Source organism: Lynx canadensis, chromosome A2, assembly GCF_007474595.2.
Source record: "Lynx canadensis isolate LIC74 chromosome A2, mLynCan4.pri.v2, whole genome shotgun sequence".
NCBI lineage: Eukaryota > Metazoa > Chordata > Mammalia > Carnivora > Felidae > Lynx > Lynx canadensis.
In genome coordinates this window covers 167,275,079-167,301,033 of record NC_044304.2, presented here as the reverse complement: position 1 = coordinate 167,301,033, position 25,955 = coordinate 167,275,079, and the positions used below count along the sequence as shown (strand labels likewise).

The 25,955-nt window shown below is 50.0% G+C and overlaps 1 long non-coding RNA gene across 2 annotated transcripts; it reads right to left on the bottom strand.

Moving 5' to 3' along the window:
- Positions 1-3,515: 3,515 nt before the first annotated feature.
- On the bottom strand, positions 3,516-25,740 carry LOC115509432. Of its 2 annotated transcripts, none has more exons than XR_003967337.1 (3): positions 25,651-25,740; positions 7,834-7,977; positions 3,516-4,143 (listed from the first exon to the last, which is right to left on the bottom strand). It is a non-coding gene; the product is annotated as an uncharacterized LOC115509432 (long non-coding RNA). The 2 variants fall into 2 exon arrangements; XR_003967339.1 differs by lacking the exon at positions 25,651-25,740 and adding an exon at positions 25,495-25,643.
- Between the last annotated feature and the right edge of the window lie 215 nt (positions 25,741-25,955).

The following is a 25,955-nucleotide window of genomic DNA, read 5'->3' as shown; positions in this document are numbered from 1 at the left end:
TGCTTAGTATATGTGCGGCCAAAGCGAGCACTCTGTCGGTGGCTTAAAGTGGAGGTTTTACGATAGCAGAGTTGGGGGCCCTGGTCTAGTCATTTGGGTTTTGAGGTTCGTATAGGACATTGTGGGCTCACTTTGGTTATTTTAATTATTCACACTGCAACATACTCAGTTCTTTCGAGAATCTTATTTAAAATTTTTTTTTAATGTTTATTTATTTTTGAGGGAGAGAGAGAGTGGGGACAGGGGAGAGAGAGTGGGGACAGAGGATCCGAAGCAGGCTTTACACTGATAGCAGTGAGCCTGATGCTGGGCTCGAACTCGCGAACTGCGAGATCATGACCTGAGCCCAAGTCGGACACTTAACCGACTGAGCCACCCAGGAGCCCCTCTTGGGGAATTTTAATGGGTTCTTTAAAAATTGTTTGTAGGTCTTGTACTCAAGTCTTTTTTAAGTTTATTTATTTTGAGATAGAGGTGAGTGAGCCGGGGAGGGGCAGAGAGGAGAGGGGGAGAAAGAATCCCAAGGAGGCTCTGTGCTGTCAGTGCAGAGCCTGATGTGGGGCTCAATCCCATGAACCATGAGATCATGACCCGAACCGAAATCAAGTCAGACACTTTTCAGAAAAAGCATTTGACAAATATAGCATCCTTTCTTGATAAAAATCCTCAAGAAAGTAGGGGTAGAATGAATATACCTCAAGATCATAAAGGCCATATATGAAAAGCCCACAGCTAATATCATCCTCAATGGGAAAAAACTGAGAACTTTCCCCCTAAGGTCAGGAACATGACAAGGATGTACATTCTCACCATTGTTATTCATCATAGTGCTGGAAGTCCTAGCCTCAGCAATCAGACAACACAAAGAAATAAAGGCATCCAAATTGTCAAAGAAGAAGGTCATGCTTTCACTCTTCACAGATGACATGATACTCTACGTGGAAAACCCAAAAGATTCCACCAAACGCTGCTGGGCTGGACTGATCCGTTGAACTCAGCAAATTGCAGGATATAAAATCATTGTACAGAAATCAGCTGCATTTCTATACATCAATAATGAAGGAGAGCAGAAAGGGAATCAAGGAATCGATCCCATTTACAACTGCACCAAAAACTCATAAAATCTTAGGAATAAACCCTAACCAAGACGTGAAAGATCTATACACTGAAAACTATAGAAAGCTTATGCAAGGAATTGAAGAAGACACAAAGAAATGGAAAAATATTCCATGCTCATGGGTCGGAAGAACAAATATTGTTAAAATGTCGATACTACCCAAAGCAATCTACATATTCAATGCAATCCCTATCAAAATAGCACCACCGTTCTTCACAGAGCTAGAACAAACAATCCTAAAATTTGTATGGAACCAGAAAAGACCCCGAGTAGCCAGAGCGATCTTGATAAATAAACCAAAGCAGGAGGCACCACAATCCCGGACTTTAAGTTGTATCACAAAGCTGTAATCATCAAGACAGTAAGTAAGGTACTGGCACAAGAACAGACACTCAGATTAATGGAACAGAAATACAAAACCCAGAAATGGACCACAGACGTATGGCCAACTAATCTTTGACAAAGCAGAAAAGAATATCCAATGGAAATAACACAGTCTCTTCAGCAAGTGGTGCTGGGAAAACCGGGGCAGCGACATGCAGAAGAATGAACCTGGACCACTTTCTTACACCAGACACAAAAATAAACTCAAAATGGATGAAAGACCTAAATGTACGACAGGAAGCCATCAAAATCCTTGAGGAGAAGAAAGCAGGCAATAACCTCTTTGATCTTGGCCGCGGCAACTTCTTACTCAACACGTCTCCGGAGGCAAGGGAAACAAAAGCAAAATGAACTATTGGGACCTCATCAAAATAAAAAGCTTCTGCACAGCAAAGGAAACAATCGGCAAAACTAAAAGGCAACTGATAGAATGGGAGAAGATATTTGCAAACGACGTATCAGATAAGGGGTTAATATCCAAAATCTATAAAGAACTTATCAAACTCAACACCCAAAAAACAAATAATCCAGTGAAGAAATGGGCAGAAGACATGAATAGACACTTCTCCAAAAGACATCCAGATGGCCAACTGACGCATGAAAAAATGCTCAACATCACTCATCATGAGGGAAATACAAATCAAAGCCACAATGAGATACCACCTCACACCGGTCAGAGTGGCTAACATTGACAACTCAGGCAACAACAGATGTTGGGAAGGATGTGGCGAAAGAGGAGCCCTTTTGCCCTGCTGGTGGGAATGCAAGCCTGTGCAGCCGCTCTGGAAAACAGTGTGGAGGTGCCCCAAAAAGTTAAAAATAGAACTACCCTACAGCCCAGCAATTACACTACTAGGTATTTATCCAAAGGATACAAAAATGCTGATTTGAAGGGGCACATGCACCCCAATGTTTATAGCAGTCCTATCGGCAATAGCCAAATTATGGAAAGAGCCCAAATGTCCACCAACTGATGAATGGATAAAGAAGATGTGGTATGTATATACGATGGAATAGTACTTGGCGATGAAAAAGAATGAAATGTCGCCATTTGCAACTACATGGAAGGAGTTGGAGGGTATTATGCTAAGCGAAATAAGTCAGTCAAAGACAAGTATCATGTGATTTCATTCCTATGTGGAATTTAAGATACAAAAAATGAACACAAGGTAAGAAAAAATAATATAAAAACAGAGAGGGACAAACCATAAGAGACTCTTGAATACAGAAAACAAACTGAGGGCTCCTGGCAGGGTGTTGGGTGGGGGATGGGCTAGATGGGGGATGGGCATTAAGGAGGGCACTTGTTGGGATGAGCACTGGGTGTTATATGTAAGTGATGACTCACTAAATTCTATATATAATAATACACATAGTATTAATTTTACACCATATGTTAACTAACTTGGATTTAAATAACAACAACAAAAAAAGAGTCAGACGCTGAACCGAATGAACCACCCAGGAGCCCCTGTTGGTCTTGTACTAAAGTCTTGTACTAACAATATTTAGGACAAATGAGCTTGCATAGAACTTAATATTTCTGAGTTAAAAAGAATGGCTAACACTTACTGCACGTTTGCCATGAATCAGGCCCTATTCTGAACTTTTTAAAATATCAATTCATGAGTTTCGCCCCGGATCCCAGCAGCCGCTGTGCAAATGGAAGGGGGGTGGCCGACCTGGGCTGCCTGGCTTGCTGGGCGGGGAGGCAGGCGGTTTCCTCATGCAGGAGAGGAAGGTGCTGATGTGTCTATCCTCTGACCCAAGTGCATCAAATAAACACAAATGTTTCTGTTCTTGCCGGTAGAAAGGGCCCCTTTAAAAACACTTGCTGTTCATTCACCCTGAACGCTGTTGCTATGAAGCATCTTTCTTATGTAGTGTCTGTAACATTCGGTAAACTGTATTTCGGGGGGGGAGGGGGCGGGGGATGGAGACAAAGAAATTTTCGGGGGGGAGGGGGCGGGGGATGGAGACAAAGAAATAGTAACTACAGTAGAAAACCAATGTCTCTCACCTGACAAGCAATTTTATTGGAGGTTGGATCACACAGTGCGGGAGAAGTGGGAATAGCGTAGACACAATAATTTTCTTATTAGCACAAAGTAAATCTTTAGCAATAGTCAGACGGGGCCTACACACTAGCTTTTAAATTAGCTGTGTTTTAAATAGCATGGTTTAAAAATACACAACAATAAATCAGGAGGCCATTGTAAATCAAGGTCGCACATTACCGAACCTTGCGTCTCCTTTGTGAAATGCATGATTAATCTTTCCGTTGCCAGGAAAATGATTCTTCCTGTTTGGGGGATGGCGTGTGGGTCCCAGAGGCCCCTCACTTTGGGGACTCACTTTTAGGCCTGCATTCACGGGGGCCATTTTTACCGGATTTCAAGGGAGAACAGCTACCCCGAGACACAACTGCTTCTTCTGCCTTCTCTCCGGTCCATCGGCACGAGCAGATTTTCGCCGTGATAAAGGCATTTTTCTGATCACAGACTCTGTACCGCCTCTAGAATTTTGTCAAGTCGAACCCCAACAACTCGAGAGGAAACATCTCCAGCGTCTACCGGGGGAGGAGAAAGAAGACGGCCCTATCTGTGGTTGGTGCAGACTAGTAGTTCCGTCAGAATTTTATCCTAGAAAATGAAGCAAGTCTCATATCTCACCGGTCAACCGATTTTCCCAAGAAAATAAACAGAAAACAAATTCTTTTATTCGAGTAAATTGTATATTTAATACTGGCATTACGGGAATGCTTTCGTCTTCAATGAGGTGAGCGTTCACTTGTACTTTATAGAGCAGCTGGTTGGGAATATTGTAGAACTTTTACAGCCTCTATTGATCTGTTTCTGGCGTGTGAATCCCTAGACAGGAACTGTCTCTGGGCGAGATTTTATGACCTTAGTATAGATCCAAAGCTTTTAATGCACCTTTTGCCTTTATCATAACGTCACTGAGAAAATTGGAGTGGGCTGGATCGGCCTTCTGACATAAAAGTCCGTGTTTAATTATGGGCGATGGCTCTGTTTTACACAGCCCCCACATGTAAAGATTTAGAATCCTTCCTAGCCTATGTGGCCACGTGGCCTCTGAAATTAAATAAACAGGAGACGCTCTTCTGGGTTGATAACGTAGAGCTACCGCTGTGTCCCCAGCAAGCCTCAGGAGACAACTGAATCCATTGGTTGGCTATTGTTAAGAGAAACAGCAAAATATCCAGCCAACATCAAAACAGTCGTTCTTATCGAACTAACTCTGGCATCTGATTTGATAATACTGTTTATTTATTTATTTATTTATTTTTTAAAGTTTATTTTTATTTTTGAGACAGAGAGAGACAGAGCATGAACGGGGGAGGGGCAGAGAGAGAGGGAGACACAGAATCGGAAGCAGGCTCCAGGCTCTGAGCTGTCCGCACAGAGCCCGATGCGGGGCTCGAACTCACGGACTGCGAGATCGTGACCTGAGCCGAAGTCAGACGCTCAACCGACTGCGCACACCCAGGCGCCCCGATAATACTGTTTAAAACAAGTTTACCCGAACAGACTAGCTCATTTGGTCATTTGGTGGACCCACTGGTACACCTTTCCGGAAGACTTACTGAGTTCTTTTGTGACAGAAGAGATGTCCTTAAAATATTCTTTAACAAAGCCTTAAATGCGGTAGGAAATACAAGGCTGAATGCTGGGCTCCATTCTGTTGCTCGGTGACCGTCACCTGGCACTCCACTTAATGGGATGGAATGATGGCACCGTTCCTGGTACTTGTTGGATATTCAAAGGAACCTCCAGTCGCTTTTTTGAAAAACAGTTTGGTAGCTCTACAATCCTACTCCATGGGAAGTAGGCTGTGCTTCACTGAGGACAGCGACATAAATCAGGGCTTTTAACATTTACAGCCCAACCTTGGTCTTGCTGTCTGAATACCGATACTTGGTTTGCTGGCATCTAAAACACACGAATCTCAGGGCACTTGGGTGCTCAGTCGGTTGAGCGCTGGGCTTAGGTCACGATCTCACGGTGGGTTGGTTCGGGTCCGTGTCCGGCTCTATGCTGACAGCTCGGAGCCCGGAGCCTGCTTCGGATTCTGTGTCTCCCTCTCTTTCTGCCCCTCCCCTGCTCATGCTCTGTCCATCTCTCTCTCAAAGGGAAATAAATATTAAAAAAAAAAAAAAACCGGGCGCCTGGGTGGCGCAGTGGGTTAAGCGTCCGACTTCAGCCAGGTCACGATCTCACGTCCGTGAGTTCGAGCCCCGCGTCAGGCTCTGGGCTGATGGCTCAGAGCCTGGAGCCTGTTTCCGATTCTGTGTCTCCCTCTCTCTCTGCCCCTCCCCCGTTCATGCTCTGTCTCTCTCTGTCCCAAAAATAAATAAACGTTGAAAAAAAAAACCCCAAAAAACACATATATATGTGCAAACATAACACATGTGTGTTGATGTGTCTACAAACACACTGTACTTTTTTCATTTTTTATTTTATTTATTTATTAGAGAAGAGAGAGAGAGAGAGAGCGAAAGGTGAGGGGAAGAGGACGAGAAAGAGAGAATCCCAAGCAGACTCCACGCTCGGCACGGAACCCAACACAGGGCCTGATCCCATGACCCTGGGACCATGACCTGAGCCGAAATTAAGAGTCGGTCGCTCAATCGACTGAGCCACCCAGGCGCCCCACACTGTGTGTATTTTTAATTGAACTGGGACCATAGGTACATATGGCTTTTTCCTTCCCTTTTTCCTGTTTCTCGTCCTCTTTCTCATTCATATTTCTGGTTTCCTGGAAATGTCCAATCCTTCTCTGTTGACCCTCAAGCTAGGAAAAAGGCGACAGACAGCGTGTTGAGAGAGGGCTTTGTAGCTCTGTTGGGGCTCATCCTTGTCAGGCTTCGCTTCGGGGTGGGCGGGCAGGGGATCCATTGGTGGCAGAAGGGTTTGCTGGTTGCTTTGGAAACATTTCATTTCTCTAGAGAAGAGCCCTCACTAGGAGCCAGGTCCCCGCGCTGTGCATGATGGGGTGTGGGGGTGACGCCATCAGACTCCCATCCGAAGGCAGCGTTTCTGAGCTCTGGACCTCTCCCCGGTCCTATGCCTCAACTGTATACCACCCTTTCCGCTTCTAGTTCCTTGTGTTATTTATTTATGAAAAAAAATTTTTTTCAGGATTCCTTTCCGGCACTAAATCCTGGCCTTTGTTTTTCTTGGAGATTTACTGCTGCCCATAATCTGACATAATGTCAAGGAAAAAAAATATATATATATAATGGAAGGAGGGCCTTTAATGACCTGGTTTGAATTACCCCCAAACTTTACTACTCTTTTCTTTTTTATTCTCAGGAGAGACAATTCATTCGTTGATTCATTATTGACTACTCAGTATTCCAGGTTGACTGTGTCCCCCGAAAGGCTGTGTTGAAGTCTTAAACCGAGCATCTGTGATTGGAAATAGGGTCTCCCCCATGTCATCAAGTTAAGATGAGGTCGTCCTCAGTGGGGATGGGCCTTGATCCAATATGACTGGTGTCCTTGTGAGGTCAGACAGACGCAGACACACGGGAAGACGGCCCCATGAAGACGGAGTTTACAAGTGAAGGGACGCCAAGGGGCATCCGTATCCTCCTGGAGCTACTGGAGACATGTGGGAGTTCCTTTTCTAGAGTCTTCCGAGGGAGCGCAGCCCTACTGAAATTTTTATTTCAGACGTCTGGCCGCCAGAACTGTGAGAGAATGTGTTTCTACAGTTCTAAGCCCCCCCTCCCCCATGCAGTACTTTGTCCTGGCAGCCCCAGGACACTCACACCTCCTGTGCGCCAGTAGGGATGGAGGTCCAACGGGGGACAGGCCTGACTTCCCTGTGGGTCACCGTGCAGATTCCACCCCCCCCCCACCTTAGCACTGTGCCCGGGGCCCCAGCTCCAGGCTCCGCTTGGGGTGGGTGATGTGGGGCAACCGCGGGGTGGGGGGGGTGCTTGACCGAGCCGCCCTAAGCGGAGGGTCAGTGGCTGTTGTCCTCTCTCACATCCCTGTCCCCCGGGCTGGGTCACTGCCCTCAGGTGCTGCCTCACCCCAGGCTTCCCTACCTCCTTGCCAGTCTTGGGAAATGGCCCTTTTACTAAACTCTCCTCAAAGAACCCAGTTCAAGTTTCCCTTTTGTTTCCTGCTTGGGCTCTGACTCATCCTCCCTCCATTATGGAATTCACCTTTTAGGGAAGAGATGAAAATCAAGATAAATAAAGTACATTGTAGGTCAGTGACAAGCCCTGGGGCAAAAATCAAAGCGTTGAAGGGGCAGCATCACCCCCCCCCCCCCCCCCCCGGGGCTGTGACTTTTACCTTGCGGCCAGAGGAGGCCTCCCGAGAAGGTGTTTGGTCTCGACCCTTCTCTCTCTTCCAGATCTCCCTGAAGGAAGTGCTGCCTCAGGAACTTCGGTCTGGGAAAGGCCTGCGTGTGGGAGAGAGGCCAGGAGGCTGGAAGGGCTGCATGGAATGAGCAGAAGTTGAGGCCAGTGAGATACGGTTGTTCTACCACATTCTTTCTGAGGTCGCCAAGTATTGCATTCCAAGGTTGTATCGTATATGTGTTTTTCAAAATGTTTCTTTACTTCTGAGAGAGAGAAGGCAAGCGAGTGCAGGCGGGGAAGGGACAGAGAGGGGAGACAGAGGGTGGGCTCTGTGTTGACAGCAGAGAGCCCGACGCGGGGCTCGAACCCACGAACCGCGAGATCATGACCTGAGCCCGAGTCGGAGGCTTAACCGACTGAGCCACCCAGGCGCCCCGTATCGTGTATGTTTGTAACTGGCCCTCTGTCCCGCGTGTAGTGGCTTCCGTGAGGGTTCTGACCACCTCCCTCCTCACTCGCTGGCCACACTTCTGCCGTCGGTAACAAACGCTGGGCTTATCCCTGAGGTCAGCGTCTCCGCGGCTCAGTCTCTCCAAGCCCTATGATATGAACCCGTCATGAGGAGTCCTCGGTTGGTTTACTGCAAGGCCTTTTTGAGCCATAGGTTAATATATTAATGAAGACTGTGGCTGTTACCCCGCATTAAATAATGGCTGTGAATGATCGGAAGAAAAACATCTCCGTTGTCCTGCACAGTGCCAGATGGATTACTCTGCCAAGAGGACTCAAAAATATTACAACCTTTTATTCCTCTGCAGCCCGGACGCGTGCGGATTCATTTCTACGCTATTGCAGAAAAACGCCTCACGACGATTCTGAGCGAAAAACACATTAAATCATCCCGTTAATTATATCGAAACGGCACACTGAGATTTTGCTGCTAATCTAGCTTAAACTTGGCATCTCCAACTCATCCAATATTTTATTTCTATTCAGGTCATATTAGTCAGTTGGGCAAAAGCAGCCATGTTTATTTATCTTATTAGTTTATTTTGGTCAAGTAGCAAATTATGACGGAATTATAATAATTCCTCTATTTATATCTCTCTCTCACAATTACACACAGACTTGACATTTGACACGTGGGCTCACTGCGGTAGGAATATTAACACGTCCACAGTGTCCCCGCTGCTTTCCCGGAGGAGCGTAAGTGGCCCCCAATATTCTGGGTTCTGTGTTTTTCCCTGATTCCTCCCGTTTAGTGTTTTATTTGTGGTATTACGTCCACGTGCAAATAGGTACAAAGAGCCACATATGGTATGACGATGCGCTGTCTGGCTGAACACACAGGTGCGGGCGGGTGCCAGGGCTCTTGTCACAGCTGGCGGACTTCACCTGGCTGGTGCAGGGAGGGCAGCAGGGGCCCAGGCTCCCGGAGCCCCAGGGATGTTTCCTCCTCTCCAGGATTTTCCGGGATGGCACGGGGGCGGGGGGAGGGGTGTCAGTCTCATTAACTCAGGAGATGTTTCGTAGTTGGGGTTCAGAGCCTCGGTTTCAGCGGAAGACCTACAGGAATCTGCGTGAGGGCACCCGCGGTACCGTTGTTGTCTCGTAGCGCGGCTGCCTGAGCCGGAGGGCGGAGGGCAAGGCCCGTCCCCCACTCAGGAGGTGGAAGGGGACCCCTGACTGCAGTAGAACCTTCTGGTGGGAACGACTGAGCGTGCTTCCTGTGGTCACGCTTCTCTCTTCCACAGCACAATGCCAGGTGACAGGTGGCAGTGACTGTCCCAGACTCGGCAGAGCCGGGATCCCCAGGGGAGAGGCGGGGCCAGAGGCAGGACCTGAGACAGAGGCAGGCGAGGGCCAAGGCTGGTCAGGGGCACGTGGGTCCTACCGGCGGGAAACAGCTCACACTGTAGGGCCCAAGCTGCCAAGTCGTGGGTACGGGGAAGCCCAGGCCTCACGGAAGTCGCAGAAGGAGTGGGGGCAAGCGAGAGGCGTGCGCGGGGCCCAGAAACACAGGGGCTGAGACCACCCCAGCCTCACCAGGGTCCCCTCCAGGCCGCCTCTCGGGGGAAGAGTCCGGACATGCCAGTCTGTAATCTGAGGGGGCGGGCAGGGAGGCCACGTGGCGGGGGGCGGACCCTCGTCACCAGACCACGGTGAGTGGGCTCTGGGCTTCAGGGCTGCTTCTCTGCTGTCCGTTTTCTGTTAGCGTCCCCTGTCCGGGCTTCCAGTCCCCCATGTGTCACGACGTCTCTGCTGCTTGACCGCCAGCTTAGCAGAACCCAGTGTGCTTTCTGACGGTAGCTCATACTCCTCAGAGCCACCGAGAAGGTCACTGCTCCTGCTCCTGCAAAAGAGGAGATTACGAGCCACTTTCCATGCTGGCTTATTAGGCAGCGGTTTTTAAAATCACAGCTGCAAACAGAGGTAGTGGTCATTATGCAAGGCACCTCCTTTGTAATCACTTAAGATCTTGTGCATTTGCAGGTCTGACTACTGCTAAATCAAGGGAGAAATAAGCAAGAAGAATTTTTCGGTCCGCACATGTAAGTGCTCATACATTTTAAATCCTGTTCAGTCAAGCGTTGGGTCCTAGTGATACAGTGCTAATAATGCAGATTTCAACGTGCTTTCCCCACATTTGGCATTAGCCTGCTATGTTGCAGCTCAGTCAGTTTCTTCGCATAAGCATTCAGGGAGCGTTTTACTACGCGGCCGCCCATTTTCCCATTTCAAGCTAAGCATCCAAAGCCTGACTGCATTTGGCAACTTTGATTTCCCCGCTCTTACATATCATGGTCCTGAGTATCAAATGGTGTTACCATTTCTGTTTCGATCATCAAAGATGATTTAGGAAAATCACAAGGAAAAGGCAGGCCTGTTGTACCTGTTCCTCCCGTCGTCTTCCTTGCTGACGCTCCTTCATCGTTGCCCTAAGGTCCGGAGGACTTCTTTAGCTGTTCTTGAGGAGTAGGTCCGGAAGTGACCAAGTGTTTTAGTTTTTCTTCTTTTGAGAACGTCTCTAGTTCCCCTTCACTCCTCAAAGATAGCTTCACGGAGGATACAGAATTTGTGGCCGACAGCTCTCTTCTTCCAGCATCTGGACCGTGTCGTGCTGCTTCCTTCTGGCCTCGGGTTTCAGATGAGAAATGCGCCAGCATTCGAACTGGTGTTCCTGTATTGGTACTTTGTGATCTCTCTCTGGCTGCTTTCAACAGTTTTTCTTGGTCTTTAGTTTCCTGATGATGCATCTTTGATGAGGTTTTTTTTTTTTTTTTTTTGGTGGGGGGGTCCTAACCTAAGGTAAACTGTTCTTGCATCTGTAGGTTTATGCATTTTCCCAAATTTTGCAAGTTTCTAGCCAGTGTTGCTTTGAATCTGCTTTCAGCTACCCCCTTTTTCCCTTTCCTTCTGGGACTCCGATGACATGAATGTTGGACGTCTTGTTATGGTCCCACAATCCCTGAAACTGTGTAGGTTTCTATTTTCTCTTTGTTGTTGAGATGGTGTAAATTCTACTGATCTGTCCTCAAGTTTGCTGATTCTATCTTTTGTCATTTCTACTGCGCTAGGAACCTGTCCCGTGAGTTTTCTATTTTGGTTACTGTATTTTTTCAGTTCTATTGTCATCCTTTACTTACTATGAATCCTTTTCAGGTAAAAACCACCCCAAAGCATTTATTGTCATCGGGTAATAACATAAAGGTAATCAAAACAATCTCAACAAATGTTTTAGAACTATCTTCCCAAAGAAGGGCATCTAAAAAAACAAACTACTTGGCCTTCTCAAGAATTTCTCACTTCACTGATCATTTCTAGTTGGAGAGACTTTGGAGCAGGGTAATATTATCCCTGTTTAGCATGATTTGACCCAACTGTTTTCTTGACTTTTAGAATGAATCTCTTCTGCATCATCTGGGGTCATGTTCTCGTCAAAACCTAGGATACACGGGAGCGTGGGTGGCTCAGTCAGTTAAGCATCTGACTCTTGATCTCAGCTCAGGTCCTGATCTCACAGTTTGTGAGTTTGAGGCCCACATCGGGCTCTGTGCTGTCAGTGCAGAGGCTGTTTGAGACTCTCTCTCTCCCTCTTTCTCTGCCCCTCCTTTCCTTGTGCTCTCTCTTTAAAAAAAAAAAAAATTAGAAAATAAAAAAAACACATTAAAAAATAATAATTTTCAGAGATTTTGAGGAGCTATTTTGCTCTACTTCCTGTCTGGTCCTGATGGGGCTCCCACAGGTTCCTGCTGGTGCTCCCTGAGCCGGTGGAGGGAACTTCCCCAGGCCAAGCCGCCTGGTGCCTTTAGAGGCCTAGAATGATTCTGGGGCCAGATGGTGGATTCCTCCTTGCTCGAGCCCTGGGCCACCCTATCTCTCTAGCTGGGGGAGGGCGTATGTCCCCTGGCCTCTTCTTGTCAGTGGGTCAGCACTCTGCTGGTGCTGCTGGGTCACCTGCTTTCGGTGGTGGGCAGGACTCCTGTTTGATGTGGGGGAGGGGTGAGCCTACCTGGGCCACCTTCTGTTCAAGGTGGTGGGTCGGGGGACGCCTGGCGGGGGCTGGAGTTGGGAAGATGTCCCGTTGCTCTGGGTCCTTGGGTCCCCCCTCCCCTTTCCACCTTCCAGAGTCTCCACCTTGGGTCTCTCTAACCTCATCTGCTCAACCTATTTTAATTTTCTATCTAGCACTCATCAGTCATTACCTAATATTTTCATTAATTGATTAAAATCATTAATTACGTTTGTGTCTCTCCTAAAGTGCACGCATAGGACAGCTGAGGCCTGTAAGTAACTCTCCGTGTTTATGTGAGGGTTCATTGACAAATTCTGTGTAAGTAATCTCAGTTCCTCGAATAGTGCTGAGCCCAGAGGACTTCAACACTGGTGCTTTAAGGAATGGAAGCCAAGAGGCCCGCAGGACACTTCCTTGCCCAAGCCAGGTCTCGCTCGCCCCGCATAGCGCGTGGAGGCCACTATCAACATCCCAGGCCCGGGTGGCCAGCGTGAGCTTGAGTCTCCTCTCCCTTGCGATCGTTAACACAGGAAGAACGTCCTGTTTTGACTCCGTAAAATGCAACCGAGTAGAGTAGAGCCGGGTGTGGGCGTGTCTGCGAGATTCACCCCTGCCTCAGCTTGGAGGTGCAGAACCAGGGCGAGTCTGGGCTGCTGGCCGTATTCACGCTGACGGCTGCCGTCATCTCGCTGGATTCCCTGGGCTTCGGGGAAGCAGGAAGAAGCTCCCTGCCACGTCCCCATGGCACTCCAACGAACCGATTCCTGTCCCTCCCCCGTGGCTGATGACCTGGCCGAGCAGTAGCACAGTTGTGAGAGCTGCTAATCTAATGATTTTCTCGATCTGCTTTTGGGAAGAGGAAAACCACGCTGAAGAAACCATTGCCAGCCGGCAGGGGCCCTGCACCTCCTCCGGGGTGTCCTTGAACAATACCGAATTCCTGTTTTAGCCTGTGTGCCTAGCACAAGCCTATTTATTCTTGCCAATGAGACGGAAGTAGAAGATCGGGATTTTTACAGCGTTTGACATTATGCATTATAAGCCAACCGGTCTAAGTATTTACAGAGATCAAGGGTATTCACCGCCTCCGCCTGCCACACGCCAGTCTACTATTTAATATTGTAACACGCCTAAAACGGATTAGCCACGTTTGAAATTAATTAAAAGAGAACATTCATGATTTCAGAATAAAGCTTATCCCTGCTAATTTTGAAAATTAATCTGATTTATTCCCCTTGGATTTCTAATGCTTCTGAAACCAATCTTTCAGGAAAAGGATAGCGTACGGTTCCTTTTCAGTGACCTGACTACAGAAAGGGATTGTGTGACTTTCACGAATAGTTCCTTATTTAATGCTACATGTTTACTTGCGTGCTTTTTCTTATGAATGGTATTCAGATAACAGATTAAATCCCACTCCCAGGCGCAGGCCAGGAGCTAAGCGAGACAGAGATCACTGGAAGAGGAACTGAGTGCAGCCTGAGGGGAATTAGCCTCCTCAGCTGTATTAATAAGGGCTGCTGACTCAGGAGCTCGGGCATTAGAACTGGGTCCGAAGATAAATCGCAGCATCCCAGTCTCCCCTGGGATCTTCAAGACCCACACGCGCGCACACACATGCGCACGCATGCACGCGCACTTACCCAAAGGCAGCAGGCTGGGTAAGATTTGAGGCCCGAGACTTTAACTTTTAAAACAACCAAGTGAACAAATCAAACCCCATATTTTAATGAACCAAGTGACGGGAGAGAAGGCGAAGAGAGGGGCAACCCCCCCAGCGAACGTAGACCGTGTAGACACTGTAACATTTAGCCCAAACGCTTACTCCGTCCTCAACCCACATGAAATTGTTATCTTCCGCACTGCGACCATGGCTCTGTGGTCTCCAACAACGTAAACCAACATGCTACAGGCAACATACGCAGCTCAACACAGCACAACAGAACACATCACAACACGACACTGCCCGGCCCGTGAGGCCACATAAAGTAATACGACGTTAGACGCGAGAGTGTCCCCAGCGAGGCCTCTGCCACCTGCCTTCTCCAAGCTCGTCTTGGACACCGAGGCTTCACCTGGAGCCACCCACAAAGCCTTTATGTTGGAAAAATCACAACAAAACAGCCTCAGGGCGCGTAATAGAGCCGTACAATTTTTATAATGTGGGCAATAAACATTAGAGGCAGGCCGGACCACGGTGCACACAAGTGTTTTTCCAGATCAGCAGTTTTTCACAATAAACATTTATCAAGGCAGCCAACGCAAATGAAAACACCTACGTCTCCTTGGAATACCAAAGCGTGTTCTGGGAGCATCTGAATTCATAAATTGCGGGATGACTGTTTTCCACAGGCCGGCCTAATATAACTCACACAGATATCATTCCTTACCCCTGAGAACACCCTCGCAGCATGCATTATGGGCCTGTCAGGCTGGATTTATATGACGGAGGATTCTGGAGGAGGCGTTATTGATGGCAAATGGACGATCCACCTGACATTGGCAATCGGAAGTATTTCTGAAAAACCCTTTTTTCGCTTGAAAGGGCCATAAATCTAAAAATAATTTTGAATTCACAAGCAATCCTTTTATGCAATAAGTTGATAGCAAATATATTACTGAAGAGACACGTAATTACCTTAAAATCTACCACAGTTAGAAATGTATCGAAGCTCTTAAATTATAATTCAATTTTACAATAGTAAAACATATAACAAATATTTTTTACTGTTCATTTTTTTGAGTCCCCCTTCTATGCTTGCGTATGTATAAGGAAAAAGTGGAGCTATTTATAAGCTGTCTCCCAGACCGTCTCAGGAAGCTCCAGAAGTTTCTAACTACATACAACACTGATTCTGAGAAGCAAGAGAAAGGGGACTTTTATCCGCCTGTCAGTACACGGAGCCAGCGGTCCTGCGCTCCCCGGCACGGCAGAGAGGGCTTCCCTGGTCTCCCTCCCACAAGGAGGTCCCTGTGTGGACTGGAGGAAGCCAGGGGCGGCGGGATCTGGGCCCAGGCTTTCTAGTTGCATATAGAGCATTTTCTTTCATTGACTTTTAAAATGCTTATTTACTTTGAGAGAGAGAGAGAGCGCATGTGCACGTGCATGCGTGAATGGGGAAGGGGTAGAGAGAGAGGGAGAGAGAATGGACGTGGGGCTGGATCCCGCGAACTGCGAGACTATGACCTGAGCCCAAACCAAGAGTCAGAGGCTTCGCAGACTGAGCCCCCCACGGGCCCCGCATGTGAGAATTTAACTTGGCCAGCTCAGCGGGGCACTTTGCATTTGTCTCCTCCTCTGCCAGTGTCTATCTACAAATGTGTATTTACCTGTACACCCACAACCATCGCTGGACCGATGTCCATAGCATGTCAATGACTGCAACGTTGTTTATGGTATCTGTATCCATGGGCACAGCACGGCTACATCTGTCTCTACTATAACCGTGTCCGTATCTGTTGTCTACAACCCACCCCGTCTCTCGCCGTCTCCCTTTCTCCCAGGCTGGCCGTGGGACAGGTCACGGAGCGCTCTGGGCTCGGGACGGACGGCTGGAATTCAGAGTTGCCTCTATTGCGCGCTCACCGCGCCAGCCTGGGTGTGCGGTTTGCCCCCTCACACTTCAGTGTCCTCATCCGTTGAGAAGGGACCCTGGTGGGTTACTGTGAACTTAAATCCTGGATCGCACGTGCTCTGGGGGCTACAAAACACCAGACACAAGCGACAGGCTGTTCAGGCCCACTTTTGGAGGTCTGAAGCCCCCATTTCAGGACCTACTCCCCCATGACGCCTGCAGTCCACTCGCTGGCTCACGTTGGGCGAATCGCAGGGCCTCAGGACAGAGGGGTGGGGCGCCTGGCTCGTGGCTGGGGCGAGACCGAGCAGAGGGAGCCCTACTCTCTCCCAGCCTCAGTTTCCTTCTCTGTAACATGGGCTGCTGATTCCATTAGAAGACATCGCCCCAAGATCTGGGCTAAGCCCAATATTAAGCAAAACCGACGTGTAAGGTAAGAAGGGTAAGTAGTGTCACCTCTGGTCCCCAGTGTGCCAGTACTCTGACATGTGACAGGCTCCCGTGCTCACAGCCTGGGAACGCCCGGGACAGAAGAGAGAGACACTCTCGGCCCTGAGGCCCCGGAAGCAGCGCCCGCAGCATTACCGCCCCCCCTAGTTCTGCCCGGGTTAACGGTGCCGCCAGGAGGCCCTCCAGGACTCCCCGCTCCCAGGACAGGCAGGTGGGGCAGGCTGCAGCCCTCCTCTTGGGAGGATCCACCTTCCTGTTAACGCTGCCGGCGCCCCAAGCCCGGCACACACGCCTCCCATCACGCAGTCAGTAAAGTGCTTTCCACAGCAGCATCTTCCAGACAAGGGCTTGTGTGTGTGGTTCTCGTGCTGAATTTCTAAGCGTGCGGCTTGGAGGGCATTTGCCTCATTGGACGATTTCTGGATGCGGTGAGCGAACCCGGCATCTCGGGGGATCTGTTACCGTCCGTGACCTCCAAGTCACCGTCTACCACAAGCGTGGTGAGGCCGCAGCCGTGCCGGATAGGGACGCTACAGGGCCTGGCCCTGCCCTGGGGGACTTGGTCCTAAGGGAGACGACCACCCCCACCAACGATGACAGCAAGAACTTCGACTGTGCCGATGTCACATTCAACCACAGCAACGCAGGGGTCTCGGGCTAACGTTCTGCCTGTGTGCCTGTCCTGACGCTTCGCAGTCAGAGGAACCTTCCCAGCAAACACACGGCTTGGCAGGACCCGCACGGGTGGAGAAGCGTCTGTGTTCTCAGACTGCGGTTTCTCGCAAAACCCAACGTGTCCCCGACGACAGCCGAGCGGGGCCTCAGCGCAGCCCCTGGCGGGGATCCGCGCGCCCTGCTGACCCGCTGCTGAGTCCCGAGCGAGCACCGTGGGGGAGCACGTCAGGGCCCGGCGGCACCCTCTGTCTTGCCGGGAAAGTTCATGTCGGGGACACTATCGAGCTGACTTCCTGGGTAGAGCGATTTTAGGACGCTCACTTGAAAACGGGGTTAAACGGGGCGCCTGGGTGGTGCAGTCGGTTAAGCGTCCGACTTCAGCCAGGTCACTATCTCGCGGTCCGTGAGTTCGAGCCCCGCGTCAGGCTCCGGGCTGATGGCTCGGAGCCTGGAGCCTGTTTCCGATTCTGTGTCTCCCTCTCACTCTGCCCCTCCCCCGTTCATGCTCTGTCTCTCTCTGTCCCAAAAATAAATAAACATTGAAAAAAAAATTTAAAAAAAAAAAGAAAACGGGGTTAAACACACCCTGCGAGAGGGACCTCAGCGGCGGGAGGTGTAGGCTCGCCACGGCTCGGGAGCGCATGAAGGTAACTGAGGTATTTCCAACGGTGCTACAGGCCACCGAGACCAGCCCTCCCAGCTCCTTAAGTGACGCGCGGCACAGGGGCCTGCTTCGTGCCCGGGGCGTCGCAGCCAACGGTTGGGAACTGGTTCCTGCACAGTGACTACACAGTGACCTGGATCCTGCCCTCCTGCCCCCACCCGTCCCTCCAGGGCCCAGTCCTCAAGCACGTGGCCTGGGCTCTCAGGGGCTAAGCCAGTGTTTTTTCTAAAGCCGCCAGGCTCGAGAGATCCCTCCCTCCCGGGCATTGCTGACTTAATTTACCCTCCGTGGGCCTGTCCCAGGGCTCGCAGCCCCTGAGGAGGCCTGGAGGAGGCCTGCGTTCCCTGGGGTGAATTCCCCACGGTCCTGACAGGCAGTCTCCCTCCTCGGGCCCGGTGGCGAGTGAAGACTCAACATGTAACCGATTCCTTTCCCAGCCAGCTCCGGCTGTGTCCCTCCCAGGCCCCCCGGGAGCCCCTCGCGGCGATGGGACCCGGGCCCAGTACTGTCTTTCCCCAAAGCATCTGGCCGCTTTGGCTTCATCTGTTGCAAACCAGAGGAAGTGTCCACCAGGGGCCCGCTCGCCTCCGAGACTTGCACAAGTGTGCAGAAATATATGCACAAAGATAGATGATACAGCATCGTTTAAGCAAGACTGGAAAACAAAAAAACCAAACAACCCGAATGTGTGTCCCTATAAGATTAGATCAACAAACAAAAACTACTAGTACGTGAACTGCTAATGAAGACGTAGTGATGTGGTGACATAGCCACCATATGTGGTCAAATGAAAGTATCAAGTGGCAGAATAGATCTCAACTGTGTCGTAAAGAAACACTTCTGTGTGTGTAGCAGGAATGTGGAAACACTTACCGCCACCCCCCCGCCCCGCCCCGGCCACATCCAGAGGACGCATCTGAGGGAGGGGGAGAAAGGCTAACTTCTTAAATATACTTTTCTCGTTGTTTCCTTCCACAGCATAATTAAAAAGCTATCATAAAAAGTGTAAGGTCAGCATCCCATTCCCCGAGCACTTAACTGCCTCTTCTCGGGCCGTTTACGAGCTGGCTCTCCAAGCAGGATATTTTTCAGACGAGTGTCCTCACCTTGGCTTTGGGCCTCCCCCACAGAGCCGGGGAGGGCTTGCTCATCCAACTTGGCCTGCTGAGGTTTCATCGAGGCAGGGAGCCGTTCCCGCCGTCAGGCGTCCGTAACAAAACCGTCTGTGGTGTGTCCGGGCACGCAGCCCGTCCTCCTGAGTCCTCCCTGCCCGGCCTCCGCATGCCCTGTGTCCTCCTCAATCTTTCGCCCCCGCGCCCTGTTGGCCCAGGCCCTTCCCCCTACTGCTGCTTTGCTCTCTGCCGTCCGACGTACACCCTGGTGAGATGGCTCGCCTCCTCAAAGGTTGCCTTTGAATCAGACATCAGGCATTTTCGTGTGTATATGGCACAGGGCAGACCTTTAAAGGGGTCTGTACGGGTCTCTTATCTGGAATCTCGTGGGGTCCCGCTTTCCCGTGGCATCTGAAACACTGCAGGACGGGTGAATAAGGCTGATTCTCACCGCACACCAACCCTCACGTCCCTCTCCTTTCTTCCACTAGCAGCCCTGCTCCTCTATTCACTCTTCAGCGAGGGTTAGCAGAGCAGGTGAAAACCACGTGCCTCACCTAAGACACAGTCTTGTTAAGATCAGCAGCTGACACCAAGGGTTGAAGGGCAAGTCGGGGGGGGGGGGGATGCGATTTTTATCTGTGGACTTAGATTTCCAGGGATTCTCTGCAGTCCCCCCCGCAGCGAATCCCAAGTCCCACATGCCTTCGTTTCCTCTGGTCGGGTCTCCTCTAAGTTTCAACTCTACGGATACCACAGCTACGCAATTTCTTGGCAAATTCAAGTTCTTCTCTTTCATTTTAAGCACGTTTTTGTGTTTGAGCCCCTGCGCAGGAGCTACAAATTTCTTTGAAACTTGTGAATGTTTCGTAGGTATGTAACCCAATATGTAAATGTCCGCGCAATCCATGCTCAGAGCCCGGTTCTTCAGGTGATGATGGTGACGACAGCCCACGTTAGGGTGCCTCTGCACTCCACGGATATGTCATCCAGTCGCAGCAACCACACCAGCTGAGCGTCTTCATGATTCCCAGCTTTTGCAGGTGAGAAAACGGAGGCACAAAGCACGTTGTTAACTTGCCCAAAGCCATACAACCAGGAAGTGGTGAAGCTGGCTTTCCAACCTGGTTCTCCAATTTCTGAGGCTGTTCCTAAGCGCTATCCTGCCTACCTCGCAAGGAGCCGTCCACCCACTAATGTTAACACAGGCTGGCCAGAGTTGAACACGGGAACTGGAGAGCAAGGCCCAGGGGAGCACTGAGTTAGATGCGGGGTCCGGTGCCTAGAGGGCAGCTACGTCTGGTGCCTAAAGTGGAGCTTTGAGCTGCCTAGAAGTGCTGTGCCCTTCCTCATCCGTCCTGCTCTCCCCTGGTGACTGTCCACCTCTGCCTGCCTCCTGGGGACTGTCCCCGCCCCTGCCCACCCTCTGGTGGCTGTGTCCACTCCAGCCTGCCCCCTGGAGACTCTGTCCCCACCCCTGCCCACCCCCTGGTGACTCTGTCCGCTACTCCCCACTTGCTGGTGATTATGTTCATTCCTGTCAGCACCCTAGGGTGTGTTCATCCCTGACTTGCCCCCTAGTGATTCTGACCCCCCTGTTTGCCACCCCCCCCTTGACTGTGTCCACTAATTCCCACCCACTAGTGACCATGTCCGCCTCTGCCTGTCCCCTGGTGACTGTGCCTGCCCCTGCCCGCCCCAGTATTGACTACGTCACAGCTTTTCCCTCCCAGGATCTCAAACACTGCATTCTTCCCTCGAGGATGAGCTTGCTTTTCATTCCCCTGAGAAAGGTGGGCCATCGGGAGAGAACTTAACCACGCCCCCTGTTAGGGGCTGAACTGTGTCCCCCCAAATTCATGTTGACCTCCTGACCCCAGGTCCTCAGATTGTGACTGTATTTGGGATGGGGTCCTCAAAGAGGTGATTAGGTTAGAATGAGGTCATGAGGGAGGGCCCCAGTTCAGTGTGGCCGGTGTCCTGATAAGGAGATCAGGACACAGACACACAGAGGGACGGCCACATGAGAACACGGGGAAGACAGGCGTCCACACGCCAAGGAGAGAGGCCTCAGGGACAAGCAGCCCTGCCGGCACCTTCAGGTCAGACTTGCAGCCTGCAGAGCTGTGAGAGATCAGGACTGCACGCGTCTGCCCGGTCTGAGGGCTCTGTCACGGCAGCTCCAGGCCAATCAACTCCCGCTACGTCTGTTCCCTCTCTGCACCTGGCCCCGCGCTTGCTGTCCTTCCCGTGAGAGGGAACAGTGAATTTCGTTTGCCCCTTTAGAAAATCAGCAGGGGCGCCTGGGAGGCTCAGTCGGTTAAGCGTCCGACTTCGGCTCAGGTCATGATCTCCGGGTTCATGAGTTCGAGCCCCGTGTCGGGCTCTGTGCTGACAGCTCAGAGCCTGGGGCCTGCTTGGGATTCCGTGTCTCTCTCTTGGACCCTCCCCGACTCACGCTCTCTCACTAAAAACATTAAAAAATAAATAAAAAAGAAAAGCAGCAAATACACAAACTACTGGTGAGCTCTTTATGTATATATACGTGTATATACGTATTTTTTAACATTTATTTATTTTTGAGAGAGCATGAGTGGGGGAAGGGCAGAGAGAGAGGGAGACACGGAATCCCAAGCAGGATCCAGGCTCAGCACAGAGCCCGACGCGGGGCTTGAACTCACAAACCGCGAGATCATGACCTGAGCCCAAGTCAGATGCTTAACCGACTGAGCCACCCAGGCGCCCCAGCAAGCCACGGGTGAGTTCTGATCAGTGTGACGTAATGGATGTTTCTAAACCTAGCTATACTCTCATGGGTTTAGAACTGCTTTCCTGAGAGAAAATTCTATTTTCCCTGGAGGAGCCCTCCACCTCTCCAGACACCCGGGACGATCAGCCATCAGGTGAGTGTGTTGTTCTCCTCAATTTCCCTCAAACGACACCACCTTTGATCGGCTGGTTGTTTGGCATTAGTTCACAGTACGGAAAACCTTCAAGTGCTTCCCGAGACTTTGCCAGCTCCCGTGGGATGCTAGAACTAATGGTGCTCTACAAGGGGGAGGAAAGAGGCCTCTGATCTGCATCATTTGCCGATTTCCATGTTGTAAATGCTCCCACCGCGGCAGATTCGGGCTGCCAGTGTGAGGCCACTGAAGGAGAAGCAGCACGCACTGTGGATTTAAGTAACCTTCGGAGCCCAGCTGAGAGTAAAATATGATAAAAGAATTAGGACATGGCGGACTAGGAGTTTTTGCTACCTCTCAAAAATATAGTTTAATTGGGGTGCCTGGGTGGCTCAGTCAGTTGAGTGGCCGATTCTTGGTTTCAGCTCAGGTCATGATCTCAGGGTCCTGGGAATGAGCCCCACGTTGGGCTCTGTGCTGACGAGTGTGAAGCCCTCTTGGGATTCATTCTCTCTCTCTCTCTCTCTCTCTCTCAGAAAAATTTAACTGAGTGTACGTGTCTATAATTTAACTTGAAATAATGGCTGTGTTTAACAAATGACTCACAAAATTTCTAAAAACCAACAACCAGCTTTTAAGAGCTGGTCTCCAGCACACCACTAGCTGGTTATCATCTAGCGAAACCTAAAGTCCATGTGTTTCTTTTAGGGAGTCTAAATTTTATACTTTGATTATGCTGGCTCATCAGAGAACTTCGTATTTGCACCAAAGAATTCCTCTCGGCCAAACCATATCGGAAGCCCCTTTCTGTGTTACAAGAACCCCCTATCCTATGAAGCAGAGACTCCGCCCCACAGAAGAAGCTGGAAAAATCACACACTCACTTCCTTTGCAGACAGGCGTGGGCACATGACCCAGGCTCTGCCAACTGGAGGCACCCGCTGCAGTGACGTGAAGGGAGATCCCTGGGGGATCCATCGTGCAAGTGGCAACCTGCGTCCAGATCCAACAAGTCTTAGCAATGAGCACAGTCATCTCTCTGCAGCCCCTGCGCGCCTCCTGCCGTTCTCTTCTCCGACCCTCCTCCCTGGAAGTTTATCCTTCCCCCCTCTCCTCTATAGTTCTATGCATGTTTGTATCCCTAAATAGTCTCTTATTTTGTCTTGCATGGTTAGGAACTTCATATAAATGGAATCATGCTGTGTGCATTGTTCTTTCTTTTGCTCAACACAGTCTCAGAGACTCATCCAGAATGTTGCTCGCAGCTGTAGTTCGTTGAGTTTTCACCCCAGTGCTTTATTCCATTGCATGAACACATCACAGTTTCTTTACCCATCCCACTGCGGAGGGAGAGCTGGGCTATTTCTAGACTTTTCCTTGTTCATCTTTTGCTTATTTGGCTAAGGGAAAAAACCTCCACCTCGGACAGAGGCTGGAAGGAATACAAGTTACATCTGAATATTGCTTGGCTTGGTTTCGTACAGGGCGTAAAGAGGTTAAAACAAATTGGGTCTCTGTCCCTTTATATCTCAAAACTTGGATCTCATTTTGACCAGGAGGATCAAAGCAAGGCCTAATGAAGCGAGGAGAATTATCTGGAATATTAGCAGTTTCAAAGACACGATGAGGCAGTGAAAATAGAGTACAGAGTAACGAGCAGTGCCTTCAATCATGGACATCTGAACCGTAATGCTGGAAACACGAGCAACGCCACACAATCATCTACATCGGTATAGAAATCTGAAGAAGTGCCGAAGCGTGAAGAAGGCTTTGGGAAATTTCTCGGGGCCACCAACCTATGGACCGATCAACATTATTTAGGTATCGACTTTGTACAAGGCATCCTATTCGGTATTGAAGGCAGTACACAGATGTTTACAAGAAAAGATGCCCTAGACCTTAAGGAGCTTATACGTTGACTATGGATAGACCCAGATACAAGGACATGTGTCCTAAGGGTCAAATGAATGGTCAGGAATATAGCCTCTGTACGTTTTCTGCTGCACCCCTGGATTGTAAGCTCTGTGGGAGCAGGGACCGAAGCAGGGTTCTTTCCATCGTGTCCCCACAGTTTTGAATGAATGCATGAAGAGACTGGAATTGTCCGGAAAGACTTTGTGGAGAAGGAAGGTCCTGTGTGAACGCTGAAGGGAGGTAGCACTGACTGAACAGCAGTAAAGAGGATAGGGAACAGTAAAGTGGCTGGGTCTTGGTATTGGGGGTGGAGAGAGGAGAGAGCCAGGCTGCAGCAAAGAGCTGTTCAGAGAATGAAGTGGGGAGGATGTCTGGAAGGGTGAGGTAGGGCCCCAAAGTCAACGTCTTGAATGCCAACTTAAGGAATTTAATTTTATCTTACAGTTAGTGAGAATAACTGCATTGCAGTGCTTTGAGCAGGGGAGAAAAACTGTATTTTGGGGTAGATTTATGTTCTAGAGGGATGCAGAAGAGTGGCAGATAGGGTGACAGACATAACTGGGCCCCCCAAACCAGCTTAGTTGGGGTTTATTTGCACAGTAGCAGTTGGAGGGTGCCAGGGGGTGGTAGGAGAGGACAAGCCCTAACGCACAAGCGCTTTTCAGGAACGTCCTACTTTCTTCTGTCCTTTTGGACAAAGCAAGTCACATGTTGAGGCCCAGATTCAAGGGAGTGGAAGATAGATACACTTCTTGATGGAAGGAAGGGCAAAGCCACAAGGCAAAGGGGTGAATGTACAGGGAGGGGTGAGCTTCTGGCCATTTTTGAAGTCTCCTATCCTGGGCTAAGGGCTAAAGAAAACAGAAAGGTCTAGATCCTCGGAGTGCTGGGTTAGAAAGAGCAGAAATGCATGCATCCACTTTCTGGAATACGTCTAAATGCCACACATCTTAAAATATGATCTGCCTACCTTCTGATTTGGAGAGATTAATCTAGAAATTATGCAGGTCAGTTCAGGGGGGTGTATAACGCAGCTTGCAGAACCTGGGTGTCTAGAAAAACAGACTCAGATACTGTCTTTCCCTCGTTCTTTTGGGCCCTGAGACATTTTCAAAATAAAAGTGAACCCTGCATATAACCGGTTGGAAGCATTCCTGGTTTCTTATTAGCCTGTGTCAGCAGAGGAACTCTCAGAACAAAGCGCATGTGCCCCCAGTTTTCCCACTACCAACAATTTACAGCACAGTGCATCATGGGCACAGTATAGGGGGCTGGCAAGCTTTTTGCAGACCATAAAAAAAAAAAAGTTTTTGAGTCATGACAAAAGTTTTAACTCAAAATTTCAAAAGATACTGAAAAAAATCTAAATTCACATACATTGTTAAAATAATTTGAACGGAGTTTCTAGATTTTCTTGCTTCCTTAGAATTTTTAATTAGAGATGCCAAGAAAATCACACAGACAATAGCAATTTACATGACTTCTCTATAGCCAAATAAATCCAAAGGTAAAATGATTAAGTATTCTTTCAAACTCAGCTTCATGGCAAAAATCCAAAAAAAAGATACTTAATGTAGACTGGGGATGAATTACTGTGTTTGTTATGTTTGGAGGTCCCCAAAATAAACGAGCTGCCGAGGGTGTCGGGAAGGTAGTAAGACAGAGGAACAGGGAGGGCTCTAGGGATTGGGCGAGGGCCTCCTGTCCAAGGCTATCTACGTTCTCCAGGTGGGGAAGCCCGAGACCTCCGGCCGCCCGAGCCCCATATCACATCCACACAAGCCAGGTTTCCAGGGTTCCGCCCAAAAAGGGTCCGGAAGCAACTCTGCTGGCCTTTTACCTACTTTGGCAGAGCGCAAGACCCCGCGGGAGACGTCCTGCTTGACCGCCCAGGTGCTCTGCAGGCTGAGCGCTGGGTGCCGGGTGCTGAGTGCCAAGGGCCAGAGACCGGGTGCTGGGTGCCCGGCGAACGCACTAACAGGAGTTGCCACGATAATTACCTTCTGCCGAAAACAAGTGCACGGACCCTGCGGCCGGCCACCCACGAGTCACTGAACCTTAAAGGAGGAGGAACCCGCTTCCGCAGACCCACCCACCTCGCGTCCGCGCGCGGCTCCGGACTGGTCAAGGCGGCCAAGCGCCGGCCTCCTGGGGGCGTGGCCCCGCCGCCCCGCCCCTCTAGGCCACGCCCCTCGGCGGCTCCCGTTCGCAGACGGCGCGGCGCGCTCCTCTGACGCGAGGCGCCTTCCTCTGACGTCAGGTCCCGCCCCCGCCCCACCCCGCGCCCGCCCTCTGCAGCCGGAGC